This window comes from Chlamydotis macqueenii, chromosome 5 (genome assembly GCF_036417535.1).
Source record: "Chlamydotis macqueenii isolate bChlMac1 chromosome 5, bChlMac1.mat, whole genome shotgun sequence".
NCBI lineage: Eukaryota > Metazoa > Chordata > Aves > Otidiformes > Otididae > Chlamydotis > Chlamydotis macqueenii.
In genome coordinates, this window is record NC_141560.1 from 417,802 (window position 1) to 441,771 (window position 23,970).

The 23,970-nt window shown below is 60.9% G+C and overlaps 1 protein-coding gene across 2 annotated transcripts in view; it reads left to right on the top strand.

Moving 5' to 3' along the window:
- The first annotated feature begins 5,186 nt into the window (after nucleotides 1–5,186).
- Nucleotides 5,187–23,970, top strand: part of LRFN5 (leucine rich repeat and fibronectin type III domain containing 5) — a 42,719-nt gene continuing 23,935 nt past the window's right edge. The window contains exon 1 of one of the 2 annotated variants that reach the window (XM_086749964.1): nucleotides 5,187–5,329. The gene's annotated coding sequence lies outside the window, so the exon portion shown is untranslated. The remainder of the gene's footprint in view (nucleotides 5,330–23,970) is intronic. The other variant, XM_086749965.1, reaches the window with a different exon arrangement.

Genomic DNA, 23,970 nt, shown 5'->3' on the forward strand with positions numbered 1-23,970 from the left:
AAACTTACTGCCAGCCCCCTCCCCGCGGGTTCGGGCAGAGCGGGGCTGCCAGGAGGCACCTGAGGAGCAGCGGGTCGGCCGTGCCGGGGCTCTGCCACTTGCCAACGCAGCCCGGACAGAAACGCCACGCTGGCTCACCTTAACTCAAACCAGAGCTAATGAAGACAAAGGGGCCTCTCCAGAACACCTTTGCCCGGCCCAGACTTAGGCACTGCGTGCCCCACGCCTCCCTGGCTGGCGAGGCCGATAGCGGGGTGCTGGGGGCCTGGCAGCCGGGGGGCCTCCACCTCCCGCCGGGTCCAAAGGAGACACAATGCCCAGGAAGGAGCAGGAACGGGCTCTGCCATTTTTTTTGTACAATGCAACAGCTCCCCCATCTTACAGACTGAAGAACTTAAAATATAAAAAACTCCCAGGGGAAATGAGCACCAGGGTACCGCAACACGCTCCACTGCTTCTTCTGGAGGGAGAGGCTGGCGCTGCGCTGGTGCCCGCAACACTTCCCAGGTGCTCCGGAGGAGGGGGATCCGCTCCACGCAGGGCGGCACTTGACATTTCCGTGATTAAGGCTTTGGATTTTCTTCTTGCAAGGATGAGTAAACATTGGCGTTTCCAAATACTTTTTGATGAGGTACAACAGTCTGTCTTAAAGAGCAACATTCACTGCCTCCTGCCTCGGAGTTTTCACAGAGATGTTGCATCGCAGCCAGCGCCTGTCACTCTGCCAGGCTGTGCTGCTGCCGGGCTCCTTTAGGGTGTACACGCAGCACGCTGTACCGACGCGCAGCACGCTGTACGAATGCACAGCACGCTGTACCGACACGCAGCACGCTGTACGAATGCACAGCACGCTGTACCAGCGCTCTGAGGTGCTTACCGGGAAAGGGCCGCTCGCACGCACGTAAAGCCCTCGGCTTGGTGGGAGTGCAGTATGCCTGACCAGCACTCCCTCAGACCCCTGCGCAGCCTCTGCCGCCTCCGAGCGGGGGCATCTCTCCCTTCGTGCCCCAGCAGCACCACTCAGTTTCGCCTGCCCAGCAGTTCAGCAGCGACTCCCCAGGATGCTCCTTGCTTCCGAAGGACGGCTCTGGTTTATGATGCGGGACTGGGCAGCAGGTCTGAAGCAACGAGGGACAAGCAGCCTCCTGTGACCACCATGGAGGGCACACGCATGGGTTTGGAAGGTGCAGGGAGCCAGCCTGGGGGGCACAGCACCCATCACCAGCCAGCTGCAGCGAGGCAGCACCGTGCCCAGGCCTGAGGCCCCTGTTGAGAGGTGATTAAGGGATAGAAAAGGTGCACAAAAGCAGCTCTATGTGTTATTTGTACAAAGGACTTTCCTCAAGAATCTCTCCTTACTTCAGCCAGAAAAATAAATGATGAAATGATTTTTAAGTGATAGCCACGAGGGGAGAAATATTTTAGGTTAAGGAGTTACTGGCTCTGCCAGAAAAAAGACATTAGCACCATGCTTGGAGGCAAGAGTAGGACACAACTCACAGCAGGTCCTCACCAGGAAGGGTAACGAGTGAGGCACGTGGAGGCTGAGCCCCAGTGGCAGCAAGGCGTCCCCAGGGCAGGGCGAGTCTCGACCAGAGCTGTGCAGAGCTCAGCTGAGGAATCCTGGGCATCCCCAGCCCCAGGGGCCGTGCAGGCCAGCCCCAGCGATGGGGGTATGCCCCCCGGACACTGACCTGCCCCTTCCTAGGGCACTGAGCTCTTTCCCAAAACAGCCCACCCCCGGGCACCGATGGGAACGCGCAGGCACGGACCCTGCCCGTGGTGTCACTCCGGGCAGCTGGCAGCACCCCAGGGCCAGACCACAGCGCTGGACCAGAGGGAGTGGAACGGCTTCAGGGCAAGACCTGCAACAGCACAGCAGTCACGTGTCGTCACTGAGGTCCAGGCCCAGGATTTGCTTTGATTTGATCTGACATGGAATAAAACACACTGTTGCCTGCTCCTGTTTGAAAGCTGCTGGGCTTTCACTCCACTCCTAACCAGCCATGGAGCTGTACTGGGTGCTAGGTGGGTGCCCAGTTACGCCAGCACAAAGAGCCTCCAGGACAGGGGCAGCCAGGCAGCAGCATCACCCGCTGAGCACCCCAGCTGGTCCCCACGCAGCGATTGCCCCTTCAGACCCAGAGCCCACGCTTGTCACTGACGCTGCGCTGGCAGGAGGGGACACCGGCTGGAGTGGCCGCAGATCACAGCCCAGAGCATCCGATGCCCTCGGGGCCGCCCTGCTCTCACGCCAGACCCCCGCCTCTGTCTGGCTGCTGGTGGGACAGACCACAGGGCAGCCTGAGGACACGGCCACGCACACGAAGCCAGAGCCACCGCTGCAGACACATCCAGCCTGGCTGTCCACCGCACACATCCAGGAGTGAACCTCCCCAGCACACCCACAGCTCCCCACACTCCCAGGCACTCCTGGGAGGAGCGGCTTTTCCACTGGGTACGTTGACGAGGCAGTGATGCTGTTTCAATCCCACGTCCAACGCGGACTTGAGGCTGGCAAAGCAGCTGCAGCAGCCCTTGCTCAGACCGCTGAGGCCAGGGAGTGCAGGATGTTACGGTAGCTGCCTGCAAGGGCGCGGAGTTTCTGGACTGTGCTGTAATGGTACCAGTTTGTACTGGTCCTGACCCAGTCCTCATAGTGCGTTTGTGCCAGACAGTAGCAAACCAGCATACCCTTCTGTATACACAAGGCTCTGAGCACAAGCTTCCACTGCGTTCCCAAGGGGATTTTCTTTTCCCTTTCGCCAGGAAAGCTGTACCCAGACACTTGCTTCTGTTCCTGATGCCAGTCGCGCAGCTGGTGTCACCATCACGGCAGCCATCCTGCTCCCGGGGCAGCAGAGAACTGACAGAGCAGCAGATGCTTGAACACGAAGCCCGGGAAGGCTGTCTGATATGGTAGCTATCAGCCAAGATAAGAGACATTCTACCACGGAGCATCTTCTTGTCTCTCCGCTCTCTCCAGAGGAGAGCACGCTGTGAAAGCCAAACCGGGGCCGAGCACCAGACTGTCTCCAGCTCCAGAGGACAACTGTGCTGGAATTGGGTGTCGGGGATAGTAACAGCAGAGCCAGTCCTAGCCAAATGAGATTTAGAGCCATTCCCTCCCGCCAGCATTTTAGCCTCTGCCCCAGCCCAACTCAAACCAGCTCCATGAAACAGCAGCTGGGACGTGGAGATAAACCCCGAATTACGAGACCCAGCCGGGCTGCCAGGCCGCGCGCAGCTCCTGAGGCTGCTGGAAGGGCAGAGGACGGCTGCTGCCCTGAGAGGTGCGCTCCTCCCTAGAGCAGGCTCAGACCACAAAACAAACTCCCTTTCCAGCTCAGGGTTTGCAAGGAGGGCAATTTTCTCAGGTCGCACGGACAGGAGCCTGGGAGCACTGCTGCGGTCCCTTTCCTCACCCGCCCCGACGCCAGACTTTGCATCCCAGGGCACGAGCAGTGCCAGCAGAGAGGCTCGAGGACTGTCACTGCACCTTTCCTTTTCTGGGACGGGGCTCCCCCCAGGTGCACCCCCAGCAAAACGCCAACGCGTCCCAGCAGCATCGCTTTCACTGCCCCTGAGCGCACAGAGCAGTCGATGAGTTCTGCCCCGCACCCTGCCCCGCGCGCTGGTCCGGCTGCGGGCAGCATCCCGCGCGCTGGGGCCGGAGGAGCCCAGTGGCCCGCACGGCCCGAGCACGGCGCGCAGCCGCCAGCCGCGGCACCCGGAGCGCGCCGGAGGAGCGCGGCGGCGGCGGCGGGGCGCGGGCCTGCGCCTGGCTCCAGCTGCGGGGTCACCGGCGGCTGACGGGTTCACCAGCTCCTCTTCACGGCTGACAGTCACCGGTCCTCCTGCAGCTCTGCGCCGGCTCCCGCAACCCCACCGACGAGTTCTCACAACAGAGCACCAGAGAAAGGTGCCGGTACTCCGCGGCACCAAACGCGCTCTCCTCCCCGTCAGAGATGCCCGGAGACCGATCACGATCGCTAACCCCCTGAGAGCTCCCAAACGTACTGAGCCCCAAGCTCGCCCGGCATTTCCTTTTCCTGCCAGGACCACCCCCACTCACAGCCGGCCGCAGGGTGGGCGCGGAGGGGCGGCAGACACCGTGCACCATGCAGGTCAGAGCCGGTCCCCGCCGCCGTCCCCTCCCTCGCCTCCGCGCTCCGGGCGCCGCTGCCGGATGACGGACCGGCGCCCCCGCCGCCCCCCACTCCCGCCCCGCGGGGCTCTCGGCCGCGGCCGAGGGCTGGGCGGGGGCTCGGCCCGGCAGGCGGAGGCGTGTCCGTGTCCGTGCCGGTGTCCGTGTCCGCGTCGGTGCCGGTGTCCGTGCCCGCTCCCCGCCCGGCGCAGCCCCGAGCCCGGCGCGGCGGGGGGCGGCCCGGCGGCACGTCTGCGCGGCGGCCGGGCGGCTGCGGCTCAGCCGTGCGTGCGGCGGGGCGGGGAGGCGCCCGGCTCCTCCAGCCCGCCCCGGCGCGGCGCGGCGCGGCGCGGGGGAGGCGGTGGCTGCCTCCATGCTGCAGCGAGCGGCGCGGCTGCCCGGGGCCGGGGCCGGGCGGCAGGCGGCGGCGCGGAGGATGGGCGCAGCAGGCGCCGCGGAGGGGCGAGCCGCGGGCGCGGGGCTCCCCGCCCTGCCCCGCCGCGGCTGCTCCGCCTGAGCGCGCCCGGCGCGGAGCCGCATGGCCCTGCCGCCGGCCGCCCCTGCGCGCTGCGCGGCCGCTCCGCTGTAGCTGCACCCCCCCCACCCCTCAGCCCCCCCCCCCAGCCCCGGGAGGCGCCGGCCCGGCGGCGGGGTGGCCGCGCTCCTCGCCCCGTCCCCGTCCGTCTGTCCGCCCGCCCGTCCCTCCGTCCGTCCAGCGGCAGCGCCCCGGCGCGCAGGATTTCCGCAGCGGGGCGCGGAGCGAGGATTAACCTGGCGCAGGTACACGGCAAGGTCAGCGGCCGGCGGGCGCGGAGCGGGCTGCCCGCGGCGGGGCGATGCGAGCGGGCTCGGCGGGCTGCGCTGCTGCGTGCCCCGCGCCGTCCCCCCGCCTCCCGCCCGCCGCCGCCGCCGCCCGTGCGTGTGTGCATGTGCGCTGCCCGCCGCCCGCCGCCGCCGGAGCCGCGCCGCCGCGCCGCATGGGGCCGTCCGCGCGGGCTGCCCTGCCCGCCCCGGCCGCGGGCCGCCGCCGCCGCGAAGCCGCTCTAGGATGCGGCTGCTGAGCGCCGGCACAGGGCGGAGCGGCGGCCAGCCTGCCTGCCGCCAGAGCCCGCAGCCCGCCGGAGCCCGGCCGCACCTGCAGGGGAAGCGCTCCGGACGCCGTCCTTCCCCGGGAGGCGCCAGGTAATCGCGGCGGGCTGCCGTGCCCGGCTCCATCTGCATTGCAGCCCCGCGGTACGGATTCACGGGGGGGACGGCGAGGGGAGGGGGGCGGGCGGCCGCGGCGGGGTCCCGAGGCGGCGCGGGCAGGGCGAGCCCCGCGGCGGCGCCGGGACGGGGCCGAGGGCGGCGGCGGCGGCGGCGGGACGCCCCTCCCGGGAGGGCGGGGGGCGCGGAGGCTGCGCGGCGGGGCGGGTGCCCCGCGGACGGGCCGGGCCGGGCCGGGCCGGGCCGCGCTGCCGCCGCTGCCCGCGGGACGGCGCCGGCGGCCGCGCGCGGCTGGGGGTGCTGCAGGGCCGCGCGTGCCGCGGCGGCGGCCGCCGCCCCCTCCGCGCCGCGCGCTGCTGCCGCCGCCCGGGGCGCGCCGGCACCGCCGGGATGGGATGGGATGGGATGGGATGGGATGGGATGGGATGGGATGGGATGGGATGGGATGGGATGGGATGGGATGGGATGGGCCCGCGGCGGGCGCTGTCCGTGCCCGGGCGGAGGGGCTGCGGGGCTGCCGCTTGTGCGGAGCGAGCGCGGGGCGCTCTCGCGGGGCCCGGGGCCGCGGCCGGCTCGGCTCCTCCGGCGGCGGGGGGCTGCGGAGCTCCCCCAGGGCGAGAGGGCGACCCGCGGCTCCCCGCCTGCCTCCTGCCGCCGCCCCCTGCCCTCCGCACGCTCGCCCCGTCCTGCGGCCCGGCCCGCGCGCACGCCTCTCTCCGGGCTCCCCTCCTGGGGGGCTGCCGCTTGTCCCGGCCTCCCGGGACGCGTACGCGCTGCTTTCCCCCTCCCCTGTGCAGTGAGCACCTCTCGTCGCAAGAAGGCAAATGTAGGACGAGATGAAGGTTTTTCCTGCTGAAGGTTCCCGTTAGGGGAGATGGCAGAGCGGCTGCAGAGGAGCCAGCGGAACCCTCGCAGCCATGTTGGTGTCAGCAGCGCACAAACCTCCTGGCTCCCGGGAGCAGCCGGGACCGAGGGGAGGCCGGCCGAGGGGACCAGGCCCAGGCCCGGGCCCGGTTCTGGACCCTCACGCCGAGGGAGGCACGGGCACGGCTGGGCTGGAAGCGCCTGTCTGGGAGGCACAGGGTCTGCAGCCCGTGGAGGTCGGCCGGGGGGCAAAGGGGAGCGCTGCCCTCTCCTTTCCCTCTGTGGCACTGGGCAGCACCGCCTCTTCTTCTGCGCCTTCGTCTTCTCCCTCTCACCTGCTCTTTCTTGTCTCTGAGGCACAGACTGTTCCTCCTTGCCTGGAGCGTCTAGAGCAGAAGGATGGGTTCATCTCAGCTGTGGGTACGGACGTGGCCTTGCTGGTGCCCCACACTGGGGGTGGGAAAGCTGGGTGCCTCCAGCTGCACCCAGCCCATCCCAGCGCCCAGCTGGCTGCCAGGGCTGTTCGCACACCTTGGTCATCGCGCTGTCTTGGTCGTGGTCCTGCATTTTATGTGTTCCCAAAGCAGCGTGGTGTTGGTCCGTTCCTTCTGAGCGTCCTTGTGTGAGCGCTGGCCTGCCCAGGCTTCTTCAAGCCAGCACGGCCAGACGGCAAACCAGCGAGGTGGAATGGATCCTTCTTGTATTCAAAGAGCCCTCTCGGCTCCTGCTGCGTGTCTGGGGTGGCTGCCCACCATGGAGGGGCCCTGGCTGCCTCTGGCGCCGATCCTGGCCGCAGATGTGTCCAGGAGCGCGGTGTGGAGATGCTCAAGTTGACCATGCGTGCTGGGACTGGTTCTGCCGCGGTATGGCGGGGCTGCATCCGTGGGCCTGGGCGCCTGGGGCCGTGCGCACCGTCCTGCCTCAGGGACCCCGGTAGCTTAGAGGAGTTCCCCATGTGCTGTGTGCTGGATGTGGGCTTCGCCTCGGAGTCAGCCCCGTGCTCCGGCCTGGTGGGTGGGGGTGTCCTGGTGGGCTCCAGAGCAAGGCACTGTGATTCCTCTGCTGACCCGGGAGTCGGGTTCGATTCTGCACAGGGAGCCATAGTAGAGCCCGCGCGTTCTCCGTGCCCAAACGCCTTCCCGATCTACGTGTCTAAATTTATACTGTACTCAAGGGATTGTGCATTTGTTTAAATGCATAATAAATGCCTTTAACTGCGTAAGACTGTATCAAAATGCATAGCGGACCTTGCCAGTTAGGCCTGGAGTCACCAGCCTCGCTAAGAAGCTTCTCCTGGCACATTAGCTCGCGTTTCTGCTTTCAGAGAGAGCGATGACTGGTTTTATCATGGCAGTGCAGTCAGTGGAAGTGAACCCCGGGTGTTCAGGCACCTGGTACAGGTTCAGAGCTGAGCTGGTTCTCCCGTTTGCCAGGCTGCCCCCGGTGCGGGAGTGGGCTCCCCGCCGCCGGGCTGAGCGCTCCGGTCCCGTTTGTGACTGGGAGAAGGGCTGGGCTCTGGTTCGGCACCGTTCAGGGTGGCTTCCTGGGGGCTTGGGTTGAACTTTTCCTACGACTCTTGTTGTCTGGAGAGGCTCCCGTGGTGTGAGCAGTGGCAGGCTGCGGTAAGACAGGGAAGGAAGGGTAAGGGGTGGCTGTCTGACCCGGGAACCGGGCTGGGCGGGCGTATGGGTCGCGACAGGGGAGCGCGAGAAGAAACGTGGCAGAGCAGCGTGGAAGAAGGAGCCAGGTCTCCCCCAAACCGACCTCCTGTGGGCGATGCCACCGCTGTGCCTGGGCGTGTGGTTTCCATCCCAGAGGTGGGGAGGCGGAAGGGCGGGTGCTGGCAGGGATGGGCTCGGCGAGCGAGGGGGCCCGCGGGCTGGAAGCGCCTTGAGAAGATGGAGCACCCCGAGGTGCCCGGGGGCCGGTCCGTCCGCTGGGGCACATGGAGCTATTCCAGATGCTGGAGAGCTAATGGCTTTCCATTGCCGATCGATACCGCCGGTGCTCTCAGATGTGGTAACGGGCTCGGTTTATAGAGCGAGCTCTTGCATATTCTCTGAGCAAGCAGCTGGTCCAGGGAATTGTTCTAATAGCTTTGCTCTTAACGGGCCTGCAGAACGGCAGCCAAGAGAAGAGGCTTGTCTAAGTGCTTCGGGAGCGTTTTGGGCCAGGCATATTCTGTGCATTAGGGAAGATTTGTACTCCTTTGACCAGACATCACTGAGTGTTACCTATTTATACGCATCTAAATATATCCTCTGCAGTCCTCAGACTTTTCTAGTGAGTAGTGAAATTACTTTTCAGTATTGTGCTATTAAAGTGTGCTTGCTGACACTGTTTGATGAGATTTGTGCTAAGAGAGGGGGGTGTGTGTTTGAAATAAAAACGCTTTGGAAAGACAAGCCTGTTGTCTGTGCAGATGGGCAGCAGAAGGAAATGTGGGTGACCAGAAGCAACACTGGAGACATGCTCAGGCCTGGAAAGCCAAATCCAGACCAGTTCAAGGTTTTGTTGCTTAAGAGCGAACCATTCCTTCTGGAAATACGTATCAAGTAATCACGGACTTTGCAACGAAATAGAAACATTTGCTTCTAATTAGTGAAATGTACCTTCTGGTACCCCGAAATCTGGGATGTAGCTTTGAAAACCAAGTGGCAAATCTTGGAGAAGAAGTAACTTCTCATTTGCTCAGGGCTTGTAGCGGGTCGGGGAGCCGGCGGGTGCCGTTGGCGTCGGTGCTCCTAAAGGGACATCCCTGTCCCACAGGAGCTGAGACAGGGCTTACGCTGCGATGGAAACTGGGAGGAGTTCGGAGAGGAGGGAATGGGATTCTCCTTCACGGCAGAACTCAGCGGTCCGTTCCCACAGAGCCGCGAGTCGCGGTGCGCGGCAGCCGCCGCGGCCGGAGCCCAGAGCCAGCAGCACAGGGCAGCCTGCGCCCCTCCACGATGGAGGAGCTGATCTGAGCAGGGGTCTCACTGCGTGCCGGCGGGCAGACGGGTGGTGGTGCCTGTCCAGGTTGTGTTTTGGAAATTGTGTTACAGGCCCAGGGGCGAAAGACAGTGCCCTGATTCCTGGCCATCATAAATATTCCCACAAATCCCTGCCGCAGAGGGGTGAGTCTGCATCCATGCAGGCGTTTTGTGGAGCTAGCGAAGGTCCTGTGGGGCTCTGAGGAGGGATGGAGCTGCTGGTATGCTCCCAGACAGCAAACGGAATCACTCGTTGGCTTGTGGGGGTGATAGCAGTGCTGTCCGACCGGCCTGCAGTCATGAAGCAGTACTGACAGTCGGTGTGTTTTCTGTGGCAGCTCTCCCTGGGGTTCCTGGGGCACTGAGAGAGCCCGCAGAGGAGGGAGAGGGACTGGTTCACGGGCGAGGAGAGGGTGAAGGCAGGGCTCTCAGAGGAGCTGCTGGCCCGCAGCCCCTTGAGCCGGGTCACTGCGTGCCCAGGGTCACCCAGGACGGGCGCTGTGCCCCCCAGGGTGGCTCGGGCCCCTCGGTCCGGGCTCTGGTAGCCAGAGGTGTGTAGTGCGGTGAAACGGCATGGTGCCAGGAGCCCAAGGGCTGGCGGGCACAGATTTACATGGCAGCTGCTTTAACTGCCGAATTGTCCTGTTATTTAGATGGATGCAAGGCCGTCTGTAGCATCAGAAAGGTTCCCGGCCGGCGTGCCCCGTGCTGGCTGTCCTGACGTCCCCTGCTCGGGGCGGCTGGCTGGGGCGCGGGCTGGGTGCGTGGTGCCTGTGGCCTGAGCCGGGCCGCAGCTCTCATCTTCCCGTGGAACAAATCGCTCTACAACTAATATTTGCCCTGAGCAGGCTGAATAATGCAAAAGGTGATTTGCCAAATGGCTAATTCGAGCAGTAACGGGAACCTCGGTGGACGCCTCTCTAATTGCTTAGCGCGTGGCCAGCGGTAACTGCGCGTGTTTGAAGCTGGTTCCCAGTGTTGCGAAACCCATGTCCAACGCCTTGCTTTTGGGATTGCTCTTCTGAACGAAGTTCCTCACCAGGAACTGTTGGTTAGCAGAGTGTTTCAAGGAAAACATGTGATTAGCTAGCTTTGCTTTGAAGTGGAGTTATCTTTTTTTTCCCCTTGAAGTTTTTCTTCTCTGTCAAGATCATGTTGGACTTCTTTTGGATTGGAGACAGATAAAATTCTTCGGTTTCCATTGCCTCAGCATTGCGAGGTGGCCGGATAGCGGGGTCTGGTCTGGTCTGCCTGGTCCCTGTGCTTGGCCAGGGCGGGCGGAGGAGCAGGAGGCCTGGGCGTGACACGAGCCCGCAGCAGTGACCTGTGACGGCTGTGTGCCGCGCGTGGCAGAAGGACTGACCATGGCTCTGACACGGCAGGCGTACAAGGAGAACACAGACAAGGAAGAAAAAGAACGATAGGAGAAGTCACACCGAGAGGAAGCCCTCAGATCTGTTTTCATTGTGGTGGTGACAGTGCTGCTGGTCCCAGGATTCGAGGTGGGGTTTCTTTAACACCACTGAGAAGCAGTGCAGAGATGCTCTGTGGCACGTGGGTGAGCTGTGGGTTAAACGCCCCGGGGTTTCGCCAGAGTGAAGAGCTTGCCCGTTCTGTGAAGTCTCTGCCCCAGCAGAGAAGGGCACATGTGCTCAGCAGTGCTGTCGGTGCTCGGTAGCTGCGTTGTTTTTGTTTTCACCGACGTGCCTTTGAAATACTTTATGTAGAGACCCCCTGATACGGCTCCGTGGGAGCAGGTCTGAGTAAGGCAAGCAGGATTTGTCACCTTGTCAGCTCTGACTCAGTGGTTCTGCCGGGTACGTGGTGTTTCACAAGAGAGCCTTCTCTTCGGGGCTGTGATTCAGCTCTGCCGCGCTGTGCGAGGCTGTTTGTGCTGTGGGCAGATTTGCTGTGCTGGAGGCTCCTCCTGACACGTCAGCGCTGCGTCTGGTCTCTGCCGGCGCCCGGCTGCAGGGATGCTGCTCCCCTGGGTCGGGACCGGGCTCCAAACTGCAGCTCCGGAGCAGTGACTGCTCTCGTCCTGCCCACCGAGCCTCGGCTGTCGGAGAGGGCGCTGCAGACCAGTGGCGCCTGGTCGGGAGGGCAGCAGGGCCCTGAGTGCCATGACCAAACCCTGGCAAGCTGGCACAGAAAACCAAGCGTCTTCTACCGCTATGGCGTAAGGAAACGAGACGCGAGCGGCAGAAGCCCCGGTTCAGGCTCCGCGGTGCTTGCCGACGCCCAGCGCGTCCTGACAGGCGCTGTGCAGGGCCGGGGACGCGCTGTGGGTAGATCCAGATGACAACCTTTCTTCGTGGTGCTGTTTCTGGGTCTGGCAGCACTCGGGCTTTGGGTCCTAGAGAGGTTTCCGTGCCCGTCCCAGCTCCACTGCAGGGCGCGGTTTCCTTCCTGGGTTGCTCCTTGTTCCCTTGCGTGGAGCCCCCCTCTCACTGCAGGTGGGCACTGCGGGTGCCCCACCTCCGCCTCCCCTCTGCGTCCCCAGGCCACAAGCAGCGAGGAGCCCTCCCGCTGGGTCTGGTGCCTGTTGGAAATGGCCACGGAAAAACCGTGGTTGGTGCCCTACGGCATCTCTTTGGGTGTCTGAGGTGAGGAGGTTTGCTGCTGCTCAAGACAGAAGATGTTCCAGCTCGTGGTTTGGTGAACAGCCGCGTGTGCGTAGCCGGGTGTGCGTGCAGCGGCGGGTGAACACCGCTCCCACAGCTGGCAGCTCGGTGTGAATGGCTGTTCGGTCTGGCCGTTGCCCTCACAGCTGTGTTTGCGTTAAAAGTTGTAAAGCAATGCTTTTGTCTTATCCTGGTGATGTACAGCCGTCTTTTGGGTTTTTTAGTAGGTTCTTCAGAAAGCTCCAGCACCCCAGGGCGCAGTTCTTGTCCCTCTGGAGCAGTGAGAGCGGAGCACGTCCTCTGGAGCCATTTCAGCGCCGCGCTGGTGCAGGAGCCGTGCCTGGCTTCTTGTCTCGCTGCCTCCTTGCTGAGGGCCCGGCGCACGGCCGGCGTGGTCCTTCCAGACTGACACTTAGCATCCTTACGTCGTCGTGACTCCACACGGGTGATCCTGCTGCGGTCAGTGGGACCGTCCGCGCGCCTCGGGCTGTGCTGGCCCCGCGCCCTCTCAGCTGTGCTGTTACCCGCGTTGCTGCCGGCGTGTAGGGTCATGCTTCGCGTCGGTTGTGGGGCAGCACCACGTGTGCGACACACGCGTTCGCCTACATAGCCACGTCCCTGCTGGGGTGCGGTGCTGCCCAGGGCTGGCGGGCACGAGGCATCCTCCGAAACCCCTCGGCGTGGAGAAGCTCCTGGAAATAGTAGAGGAGTTGTGCGTGCGGTGAAACACTGGCTTTTAAAAATTTAATAGAAAGCCATAAAAAATCACAGTGCCTAGCAGTTCTCTGTGTGGGGTGGGAGATTTACAGTAAAATATGTCTCTGCAGAGGCTCCCGGCGTAGGGGGAGGTCTGTATTTCTTTGTGTGACATATGGTAGTCTGCAGTGAGTGCTGGCCGTCAGTGCTGGGTCTGAGGGAGCCGTGGCACGGTCCCCAGCCTGGCAGGGTGTCACCGACCGGGCAGGGCGGTGTGATGCGCTGGCGTGTGTGATGCGCTGGTGCGTATGCTGCGCGGTGACTGGCAGGTGGCTGCTCCTCAGGCGTGCGGCTGTGGTGGGCACCCGCCGGGCTCTGTGTCTGCCCCGCCGCCGCGGTCCCGGGTTGCAAAGAGGGGCCCTGGGGCAGGGGGGTCAGAGAGGGAACGGTGCTGTTTCTAACTTGTTTTGTTTAAGAAGCATCCTGCAAACAGGCACCTTCTGTCCCCGTGTCCTGCCCAGTTCGTGGAAGGGCAGCATGATAAATACTGTGGAAAAGGCACCGGAGGTCAGGATGGGCAGCTGCAGCTGCCTGCTGGTTCCAGAGCAAGGTTGTGTTCATTTCTAAGGGAACAAATTAGGAAAATAATTTTTAAATGAGCTTTACTGGCGTAGCATGGTGCGGTATATAAAACTGAGTACAAGATAAACGGCTTAGGGAAATGCCCTCCGATTGCTCGCGTTGCTCGGCCGCGTGGCCGCAGTGGCTCCGTGCCGGGCGTCGCGGCCCCTGGCTGCTCGCGTACGGGCTGTGCTGTTGTCTTCTGCGGTTCCGCTGACGGGCATGGAGAGCTGCACTGAATAAGCTTGATTTCTTCTAAGAATCATTAAAGAAGCCCATGAACAGACCATGTGACTGTGTTTAAATTGCATCTGGAAAGTTAAAACAATAACAATAAATAAATAACAATAATGAGGAGTGAAATTGCGGCCGTTGGATGTGAGGCTCAGAGTGCCGTGGAGAGGCTGGACGTGCTCATCGCCAGCTGAGATTCAGGCCGTACGTGAAATCAGACACATGGTTCCCCGACAGTCGGTAGTGCTTCCTTGATTTATATCGAGAGTGTGAAGAGGGGTGCAGGATGAGAGGAGCGCGAAGGGCAGCGGCGTTGCAATTACCACACAGTTCAGATCCCCTCCTACTCCGAGGACACAGTGTTTCTCCTGTGGTGCTGGACGCAGCAAACCTGAACCAAACAGCCCTGTGGAGCGGCACACGCGTCCTCCGCGAGCGCTCGGCGCCCCGTGCAGCACGGCGCAGCGCAGGGCCGCGCAGCGGGGACGGGGCACGGTGTGTGAGCTGCAGCCATGTTGCCCCGTGCCCTGTCCCCTCCTCAGCCTCTGCCGTGGCCAGCAGTGCAAACTCTGGAGGTAATGTTGAGTATTAAGATCCGTGGGAGCGGTGCCGGCGTCAGCGCTGGGCAGCGCGGTGCGGAGCAGAGCGGGGTGCTGGCTCGGCTCCCTTGCCGGCTCAGCCCGGAGCCGAGCGCCAGCGTGTGACACTCCTTATCTCTCCAGCTCAGAAATGCAGTGCTCAGGGCATCCTGATGGATTTGTGACACTCCCCGTGGGACTCTGCACTCATAAACCAATTAAAGGATTACATCCTTATAATGTGGCGAGTATTCTTTGTTTATTAAGTAATGCAGGTATAATTCAATTAGAGACAGGCTGACCTGCTGACGTCAAGATGTGGATGCCGGCCAGGTCAGAGTCTTGAGCTCTGCTCTCCGGCGCAGCGGCTTGCTCGTGCCTGCCCCCGGCACCGGAACGGCCATAGCCGCCCCACGATGGCTCTCCCTGCTCTGCACGGAGCCGGGGGGAAGCCAGGGAACAGGGGGCTCCGCAAGATGCGCACTCCGCCGCACTCTCCCAAATATCTGCCCCTGACCGCTCCGGCTCCTAGCAGGAGGTGAGCCAGAATGAAGCTGCAGCCGGGCGCGTGCAAAAGGCGTTTCCGACTGCTAGAACCTTCCAGAAACACTGGGAGGTTCCGCTGTCCGGAGCGGTCAATACTGGTCAGAACCAGGCCCTGGCTTTCCGTGCGGTCCCCTGATACAATCAGCTCAGTTTGCAGCACAGATCGGGCAGTGCCTCCTTCCTTACGTGTCGAATGCAAACGTGATGTGAAAAAATTGGGAATCTACGCACGTGTGTGCAAACAGACGTGAAAGCCACTCCATGGAGCCTGGCAGTGCTGCAGTAATACAAGCACCTGACAGCAGGAGAGAATTATCTCTGAGGACCAAAGGCTGTCTGGCAAACCCTGGAATAATTTACTCTTATTTTGTAGCACTTACTTTCTCGGCTGCACTTTGCAGGGAGTTTGCTTGTCTGGCGGTTACTGTTTGTCAGGAGGAAACCCCAAACTGCTGGTAGCTGGGCAGCTGTCTGTGCAGCACACGAGGCACTGAAGGTGAGATAAATAAGGGCCCGCCGGTAAGCTGTTCCCCCTGCCGAAAAAAGTGAAGGGCAGAGGAGGGCGAGAGGGCGGCCGTGGGCTGCGGGCGTGGAGGGGAGCGGCTGGGGATGCTGCACAGGAGGAGCTGCCTTCACCCCGCTGCCCTCACCCCGCTGCCCTCGCCCACCACTGCCTGCACCCCGCTGCCCTCACCCACCACTGCCCTCACCCCGCTGCCCTTGCCTACCGCTGCCCTCACCCATCGCTGCCCTCGCCCACCGCTGCCCTCGCCCACCGCTGCCCTCGCCCACCATTGCCCTCACCCTGCTGCCCTCACCCTGCTGCCCTCACCCTGCTGCCCTCACCCACCACTGCCTGCACCCCACTGCCCTCGCCCACCGCTGCCCTCACCCTGCTGCCCTCGCCCACCGCTGCCCTCGCCCACCGTTGCCCTCGCCCACCGCAGGGCAGGGGAAAGCCCAAGCCCTCAGCAGGCCCCTTCCTGCCTTCCTGGGGGGAACAAAGCCGATATTTCCGTCCTGACAGTCTGAGATATTAGATCGTAAAATCCTGACTCTCCTTTTAGAAAAACCCATCACAGGAGAAAAGCGTGTACTTTTTTTGGGCACAGGGGGAAATTAATGCTGATTTCCCAGTTGCTGCAAGGCCCTGCTGTGGTAACCATGGCAACCGGGCTTCAAAGACAAGGGTTAAAATACGGCTTTCCCAACTTTGGTACCCGCGGAGGAGAGGTCGGTTCAGTGCCGTTCCCCGGAAGACGGGGGTTCAGGGCAGCAGGAGGGACGTGCAGCTCTCCCCACTCCCACCCCTCTCCCTGGGGAAGGGCGCTGCTGGCCGGGCGCGTGGGCACCAGCAGCACATCTGCCCGAAATGCCCAGCCGGTCGGCACCCTTCACAGCAGCTGTGTTTTCTGGGACTGATGCCTTCTGTCGCAATATTTGTGGTGCTTTAAACCTCCCGGGTCTGCTTCTCGCCATGAAGCTCGAGCAGCTTCTTCACATCCTTCCTGAAATTACAAGAATTGCACCTGTTTCCTTGGGGGGCAGTAGTGAAAGCCTGGGATCTGCGTGGCCAGCCCAGCCTTGCGGCGCTCCCGTGATGCTCGGCGTGAGTTCCATGTGCCGGCAGGGATCAGCTCTCCCGACACTTTTCCTTTCCCGTCCTTGGCGTGATGCAATGCCGTATTTTCTTTTCACCCGTGCTCTTCTGCTTCCTTTGGAATGTGCGGGTGGTTGAGGCTGTAGCTTTGGCGTTGCGTTCGTTCCGTGAAGAAGTTTGTGCACTAATACGGTACAGTCATGTACAGTAGGATGGTGTCTAAATACTTCCACGTCAGTCTGTCTTGGTGCACGAATGCTGTTCCGTTATGAGATTAATTGCAAACGCACCAGCTCGGTGCGTGCAGGCATGGCAGTCTCTGCAGTGCTCCCAATTACCAGCCGACACTTGCACAGCCAAAATAATGGCGTGTGAGCGAGTTAATGGTGGTTGGAGGGGCTGAGGGGGGAGGATGCCTGCTACTGGTTAACGAAGGGGAAAAAGACAGTGGGGGGAAGTCACTTCCTCAGCAAATGAGGGTGGGAATGGAAACGGCAGTCTGCCTCCCTCCCTGACTTGGTTTGAATGTGATCTTATCGTCCTTGCAAATATTAGCTTCCTCGCTGCATTGTCAGAGCCGCGATTGCAGCTGTGCCGGCCCATTCCAGCTGTGCCAGTCGATTCCAGCTGTGCCGGTCGGTGACAGCTCCTTGTGCCGGACCGTCCAGGTGTGCTCAGTCCCTGTGCCGCAGCCCCCGGCCCCATGCCCCCCGAGCCCGACCTTCAAGGCTGGGAGGCTTCTGCATGGCCACACGTTTTGTGTTGGTGAGCTGGCCCTGGCCCTGGGCCCCGCCTGCCGCCGGCCAGCTCCTGAGCCCGGGGGCTGCCGGGGAGCATCGCGCCCCGGGGCAAGGGCTGTGCGCCTCGCTGGCACTGTCCCGTTGAGCACCGACGGGGAGGAGGAGGATGGTGCAGCGGCAGTGCCGGGTGCGCGGCAGTGCCTGTCGGGGCGATGCGCTCCCGTGTCCCTGTCCTGCTGGTGCAGGCCGCCGGGCCGTGGGGTGCACCCTTCTGCAGGAATCCTCCCGTTCGTCGGGCCGCGCCGTCTCATTGCTTCGGCGGAGGTGATGATGCTCGTGTCCCACGCAGTGCCCGCTTTTCACACGATATCAGCATATTCCCGTGTGTTACCACAGAGCTGATGGCTGAATCCTTGTGCTGTGAGCGTGGGCCGCTCTGCTGCTGCGTTCGACCTGGTTGTGGAGGGGCACCAGGCTTCGAAGTGGAGCCACCCTGCTTTGCGGAAGTCCATGCCAGTGTACTTCCAGCTGTGCGGTGGTGGGTGCGCGTGCTGAGCGTCGGTGTGTCGGAAGGAAGCTGCGCATAAAGACAGCTCTGTACGCCGAGAGGATGCAGTGAGGAGTCAGAGCTCGTTTGGAGACTGTGTGAAGGAAGGGCTCCCGTGGTATCGCTGGGAGATACTGTGCTCTGGGGATTTGTTTGTTTGTTTTGCTGTGTGCATATGTAAATGAGAGTTGAACTGATTGCAGAGAGCAGAGTGGCACACTCCCCCCGTTTCAGTGGGTAAAGTGGAGTGCGCACTGCAATATCCCTTTCTGGCGGCGTGAGCTGTCCCGGGCCCAGCTCTGCTGCGCGGTTGCGTTTCCCCCGCGTCACCTCTAGCTGCCAGAGCCCGCCAGACCCGACCGCGCTTGTGCTGCTGGGTACCGGTCCACATCTGCAGCCCTTTCCCCGTTCTCCCGCGGCTGGAGGGCAGACGGTCAACGCGTGGCAGCTTCTGCAGGAGCCTGGGGTGGGCACCCGACGGTGGTCTGGTGGGGAGCTGGAGCCTCTGCACGGGGGCGGATTGCTGGAGGGGCGACCGCAGGCACCCGCTGCCTCCCTCTCCTCCGGTTCAAAAAGAGTAATTTCGTGCCTTAAGGGCATCGCTCCTGAGAAGAAAAGGGTTCGTGTTTTCCTGGGCAATGTTCCTGGCAGCTCTGCTGGCTGCTGTTCCCACTACAGCCTGTTTGCGGCTGCTCTTCCCCCAGCAGATCCTGGGTGTTACTGGTGGTGTTTGGGCAGCTCCTGGGTGTTACTGGTGGTGTTTGGGCAGCTCCTGGGTGGTACGGGTGGTGGTTGGGCAGCTCCTGGGTGGTAGTTGGGCAGCTCCTGGATTGTACCAGTGGTGGTTGGGCAGCGAAGGACCTGTTGCTAATGCCTGCAGTGCGTCCCCTGGTCGTGGTTGGCCTGAGAGCGGCAGGGTGGCACTGGGCTGCTGCTGCTGTCCGGTGGTGGTTCTTGGCCCGTCGCTGTCCCGGAGCGGGCGCAGGGATGTCCCTGCGGCTGTGGTGTCCAGGCATCACCTCAGAGCTGGCCGGGCTGTCACTGCTGCCTCCGACGGCGTCCTGGGAGCGCGGTGGCTGCTCCCTGTGGTGCTTGGGAGGTATTGGTCTGCTGCTACTGGGTATTTACGCGTCCTTGTAAAGTTTCATGATGTTTTTCAGTGCCTAGATAAAAGCAAGACCGAGGGATCAGCTCCTGTCCTGTGGTGTTTCCCAGCCAGTGTTGCTCAGCCTGGGCAGTTCCCTCCTCAGGGCAGAGCTCAGCTGGGGGAAGCTCAGCGCCCGTCCCTGCGCAGGACGAGGAGTCAGCATGTCGTCAGCGCTGGGAGACAGGGCTCTGCCCACGGGCTCTGGCTGGCCTACAGCCTTTTGTCCATGGAGGCCATTTATTCATTGCTTCCTTCTCCCCATACACAGCTGAGTCTTGTTTTCATCCTTGTCTCTCCGTGCTGCCTGGCCCTGGTTGTGAAAACTAGGGAACGAGAGGATGGAGATTACTGCCACTGTCTGCCGGAGCAGCAGTGCTGTGGCGCTCTTGTAAAAATAATAGTTGTTATTGTTACTGGTGTTACTGGTTTTATTTTCATATTTTTTTCTCAAACACTTCAAGGAAGTTCACTCTGGAAGGTTTATAACTGGCAGGTGCTGCCGGCAGTTGGGAGAGGCCTGCGGTGGTTCCATAGCAGTGGAGCGTGGCGCTGGTGTGCCGGTGAGCTTTCCTCGGCGAGCGAGTGCCTGTGCCGGAACGGAGCATCCCGGGTTGTTTCGGACCTGCGCGGTTTGCCCACACCTGGCTGGGCTCGGCCCCTGTCTCCAGCCAGTTCCAGTGTTGACTCCCAGCTCGTTGAGGTCTCGGCGCAGCAGTGGGGCTCGAGGCAGAGCTGGCGTGGTGCCGCGGGGCAGGGAAAGCCCGGTGCTGCTGGAGAAGGGGAGGAGGAGGAGGGATGGCTTTCCCCGCACCTGGCAGCTCCTTGGATGGTGAAGCGTAGAGGAGCACGGACGTTTTGTTTGGGGAGCGGCAGCAGAGCAGAGCGGTGTCGGTGCGAGAAGCCCTTGTCCACCCCGAGTGCGAGGCGAGGGGGCCAGAGTGGAGCGCAGCGGCCTGGGCCGGATGCAGCAGCCCCTGAAGACAGACAGACTGACTGACCGACCTCCCCGAGTGATGGTTTTCAGGCTTGTGACAGACAGACAGCTCTGAAGCAGTTTGGTGGCTCACAGTGTGTTTCTGAGGCGCCTGTGGCAGCCATGGCTGAAGCGTGGGTGGACGAGGCTCATCCCAGCCTGGGAAGGAGCTGCCCTTCCTCCCCTGCTGCAGCACCCAGCCGGGGCCCGCGAAACAAATGTGGCACCGTTGTTACCATGGAAGAGTCTCTTTGATGAGTAACATGCACAACTGTGACAAGAAAGCATAGGTGCGGTATGTAGAAGGCATACATCTTTCAAAAGATTTGAAAGTCCCGTTTCTGGCAGAGAGGTACCGTTGCCGTGCTCACACCGGCGGAACTTCATCTGCTGTGTGGCAAACTCACTGGGAAATGGTTGTCGGTCCTGTGAGCACTGCCAGCGCGGCACGCGGCGTTGCTCTGCTCTTACCCGTCCCCACGCTGGAAAGCTGAAATACGGCATTTTTCTGCATCTCCCCCACTTCGTTTTTAGTAACAAAATTAAACAAGAGCGGAAAGCACAGAGCTGAAAAGGGAGCACTTTGATATCAAAGCTGGAAATGAAAAAAAAGTTCTGAATCCTTAAAATAAAATTTTATTTTCAGTAAAAGACTTTCTTATTGAAAGAAATTCAATTAGCATCGGTTCTTTCCAGCAGCAGTTAAGCATGTTAAAACGTACTGGCGTATCTCAGAGCCTTCAGTGCAACGGGAAGGGTCAGGTGCTTTTGCTTTTCCGTTGCGTTCTTTAGTACAATAAAACCTGAAGGAAGAGCAACAGCCAGCAGCAGCTGTCAGTTGGCAGGTGGTGGCGGTACCCTTATGGTAGCCGCGGCCGGTGCTGCGTTCGCAGTTTCCAGCGGCAGAGGTTGGTGTCCTGGCCGTGGAGGGGCCGGTGGCTCTGCCCGTGGTACAGGGGCTGCAGAAACCCCTCCCAAGCCTCCATGTTGGGAAGTACTTTGGCACTTTTCTGCTAAAAAGTGCCAGTGTTTGGCGTCCAAAATGCTCCGCTCAAAGCGTTTCAAGTTTGATGACATTTTTACATGTAGGACAAGTTTTGGAATGACCTGCCCCAGGTTTGGCGGGCACCTGGCGCGCGGTGCTGTGTGGGGCTGCAGTGGGGCAGCCCTCTGCGGATGCTGAGGAGACCGCCGGTGCGGCCGGCCCCCTCGCAGTCTGAGGTGCTCGGGCTCCCCGGGATAATTTTGAAGAAAGATTATGGGGGGCTGCTGGGGCCGTGGGCTCCTCAGTGTCCTCCCTCCCTTCCTCTCGCTACGCTCCTTCCACAGGCTCACTGGGTCGGTGAGCGGGACGTGACATACGCCGCAGCACGGAAAAATGCATTCCTGTGCCTAGGAGCCTGGAAATGAGGAAAAGCAATGCGTTTTTAAAGAGGACATTCTGGGGAGAGCAAAGTGCCTCCTTTGATTTCTGTGCATCATTTAAGGATAGCTCAATTAGCATCAGTAAAGTCATGCTCATTTACCTGAGGTGAAAGTTTGAGGTTTCTTGTTTCTCCAAGCATCTTCCTGCATAATGCTGCTCCTTCTCCTTTTGTGGAAAGAGAATTGCCTAATTTTCCTGATACTAATTAAGATAAGAGGGAATTATACCTAAATGTGTGCAACAGAAAATAAATAAGTTTAACGCATGCCCGAGCTCCGGATTGAAGTCGCTGGCCTGGTCAGTGGCTGAGCCCCGGCGTGCTGGGCAGCGGGGAGTTCTGTGTCGGCTGGGACGGGACACAACGGGGCTGCCGGCTGCCGAGCCGCTCGGCGTCTGCAGGGCCCTGGTTTTCGTTTTTCTGTGAAATTGTGGAGAGTGGGGAAGGCTCACACAGGGTGCAACAGCGAGTGACTGTGCTGTGGCCACCAGCAGCTGAATGTCCGTGCTGAGGCTGCTGCCTTCCCGCTGTGTGGAGCTCAGCGTGCTGCCCCGCGCCGCGCCCTGTGCACCGAGCATCCCCGTGCGGGGGACCGGCTGTCCTGCTGTGGGTGCACGTTGCCCTGGCCGGCAGCGCTGCGGGCCTGTGCCGGGCCGTTTGTTCTCTCTGGGCATTGCGAAGCGTGGGCGGACCTGCGGGCTCCCACCATTGCCCCCGCAGCACGCCGGGGTCCCTGGGCTCCTGGCTGCGAGCTTCGGCGTGCGTGGAGGTGCTGGAGCACCGGCGGTGTGCACCATGTGTGTGCGTGCCAGGGCTGTGCCGCTTCGCCGTGACAATGCTGGTGCGGGGAGCCTGCCCGTCGTGGGCCAAGGGTGCTGGCCCCGCGGGGAGGGCACAGACAAGAGCCCCCCTGGGAGCTGGAGGGCTTGGGGAGCCTCTGTGGTGGAGCAGGCAGCACCCCAGAACATGCTCTGCGTGTTGAATTCCCTTTTGCAAATCAGCGAAAGATTTCGTTCTTCCCGACTAGCAAACTGCAGACTGCGGTGCAGTTCTGGCTGGTTTTGTTCACACCGCATGTGGCGCAGGAGCTGCCTTTTCCCACCGGTCTGTAGCGCATGGCTCCAGCGGCAATGGAAATGCAGTTTGGGCGGGACGATGTGGGAAGAGGTCATCAAGGTCTCCCAGGATGTCCGTCTTCTCCAAGCCCCTGTCAGAAGCGGCGGTGGGATACGAGCTGGAGAAACGCACGGCACGGCTGCAGGCGTGCGGCGCGCTGGTCAGAGCCTGGCGTGGTCCTTGGCAGCCACCGCACAGGCTCCCGCACAGCTGGCCCACAGCTGGGAACAGCTGAGTTTGGCATAAAAATCGTGCTTCCAGGTGCAATGCCAGTGACTCCAGCCAGGACTGGTCTCGACTTGCTGTAGGCTGGGTTTGGGGGGGTAGGTGTCCATCTATCAAGCGTTCATTTCGTGAGTTCAACAGAAATCTTGCCACAGCAGCACGGTTGATCAATTTTTGAAGCAGCAATTAAAATGTGAACTTCTTTGCCAAAGCCTTAAGTATGTCTCTTATCTGAAATGCTCGCACACAGTGCTGAGTTAAGAGCATTAGGACCAAGAGACCCGTTGAATGATCTGGCACAGGAGAGAGCTGTAAAACCCGCAAACTGGCTGGTCCCGTGCTGCAGATCCGATGGTATCGTCTTTATGCACGCAGATGTAGAAAAGGAGGGAAAAGACCTTTCAGGATAATTTGTCTGGGCTAGAAGTTTTGAAAGCAGCTGAGGATTTCATTTTCCAAAAAGCTGTGTAAGATATGTTTGATCTTGTCCAGCTGAAGGGAAGCCCGCTTTGTCTGCGTATTTTTACCGTTTCCATCTTACAAGACACTTGATCTGCCTTTTGGAGAACGACAAAAAGATACAGCACTGTTCTGTCGGCCCTTCTCCTGTTAATTAATATGATCTGTGATAATTAGATTCAGAAACTGTTCAAAACTGTAACTCAGAGATGAGGTAAGGTCGTTAAAATAGTCACCATGCGGCTTCTCCACGTTTCAGTGATGCTGTTCGTCAGTGATTGGTGTCTCAAGTTCTCAGTTGTGGTTTGTTAAAAGGAACAGCCTGGTGATGAGTTACGGGCTGTGTTTATCACCCACAGCTCCGTGTTAATGACCAGTACACACTGGTGTCGACGCTCCCCTGAGTACCCCGGACAACGTGGTTTATTAATGTGGGGCAACAGAGGATGGAGAAATGGCCAATTAACACGTGAAATAACGATGCGCTTGCTTAGGTGACCACTTCTTTAAAACCACGGGCCCAGAGCAGCTGTCTGGGAGCTGGGCTGATTTTGGGGTGCTGGCGGGATATGAGAGGAGCCAGGGTCCTTTCGGGGTGCTGGAGCAGCCGGGGTGCTGGTGGGACCCCTGCTCACCCCTCGAAGGCGTGCGGGCTGGCGGGCGCGGGCTGTTCCCGGGGGTGCAGGGCAGCAGGTGCTGCCGGAGCCACCCTCTCGCCACCCTTTCGTGGGCTGGGTGTCTGCCAGACCACGGTTTTAATTCTCAGCCCTGCTCCCCAGAAAAATTTCTGTGCTCTGAGGGCTTTTTTTTTTGTGCCTGCGTATCTGTCTTCCAAGGTCAGTGGAAGTTTTCCAATTAAAACATTAAATATCCCTGGGTCAGGTCCCGGGTGCAGAAGGAGAGTTACGTTTTGGGAACAAAAGCCTGTCCTAACGCTAGGCAGAGAGAAATGCCATCAAGGGTGATGCAGAAGAAAAAGAAGTTTTCAGTGATTATTTCTGTTTGCCATTTGCAAAGAAGCAGAGAAATGCAAACTCATGGAGACAGTGAGATATTTTCTACTTCTGCAGGAACTAAGAAAAAGGTTAAAAAGTGACAGTTTAAGCAAGGTATTTTAGAAGTGACAGAGCTGGATAACTGGTACCCAGGAGTATTAAAATAATTGGCCAAGGAGCTCCCCGAGACAGTAATGGTTTATTTTTAACAAATCCTGGAACACTGTGGACGTTCCAGAGGAATGGGGAAAAG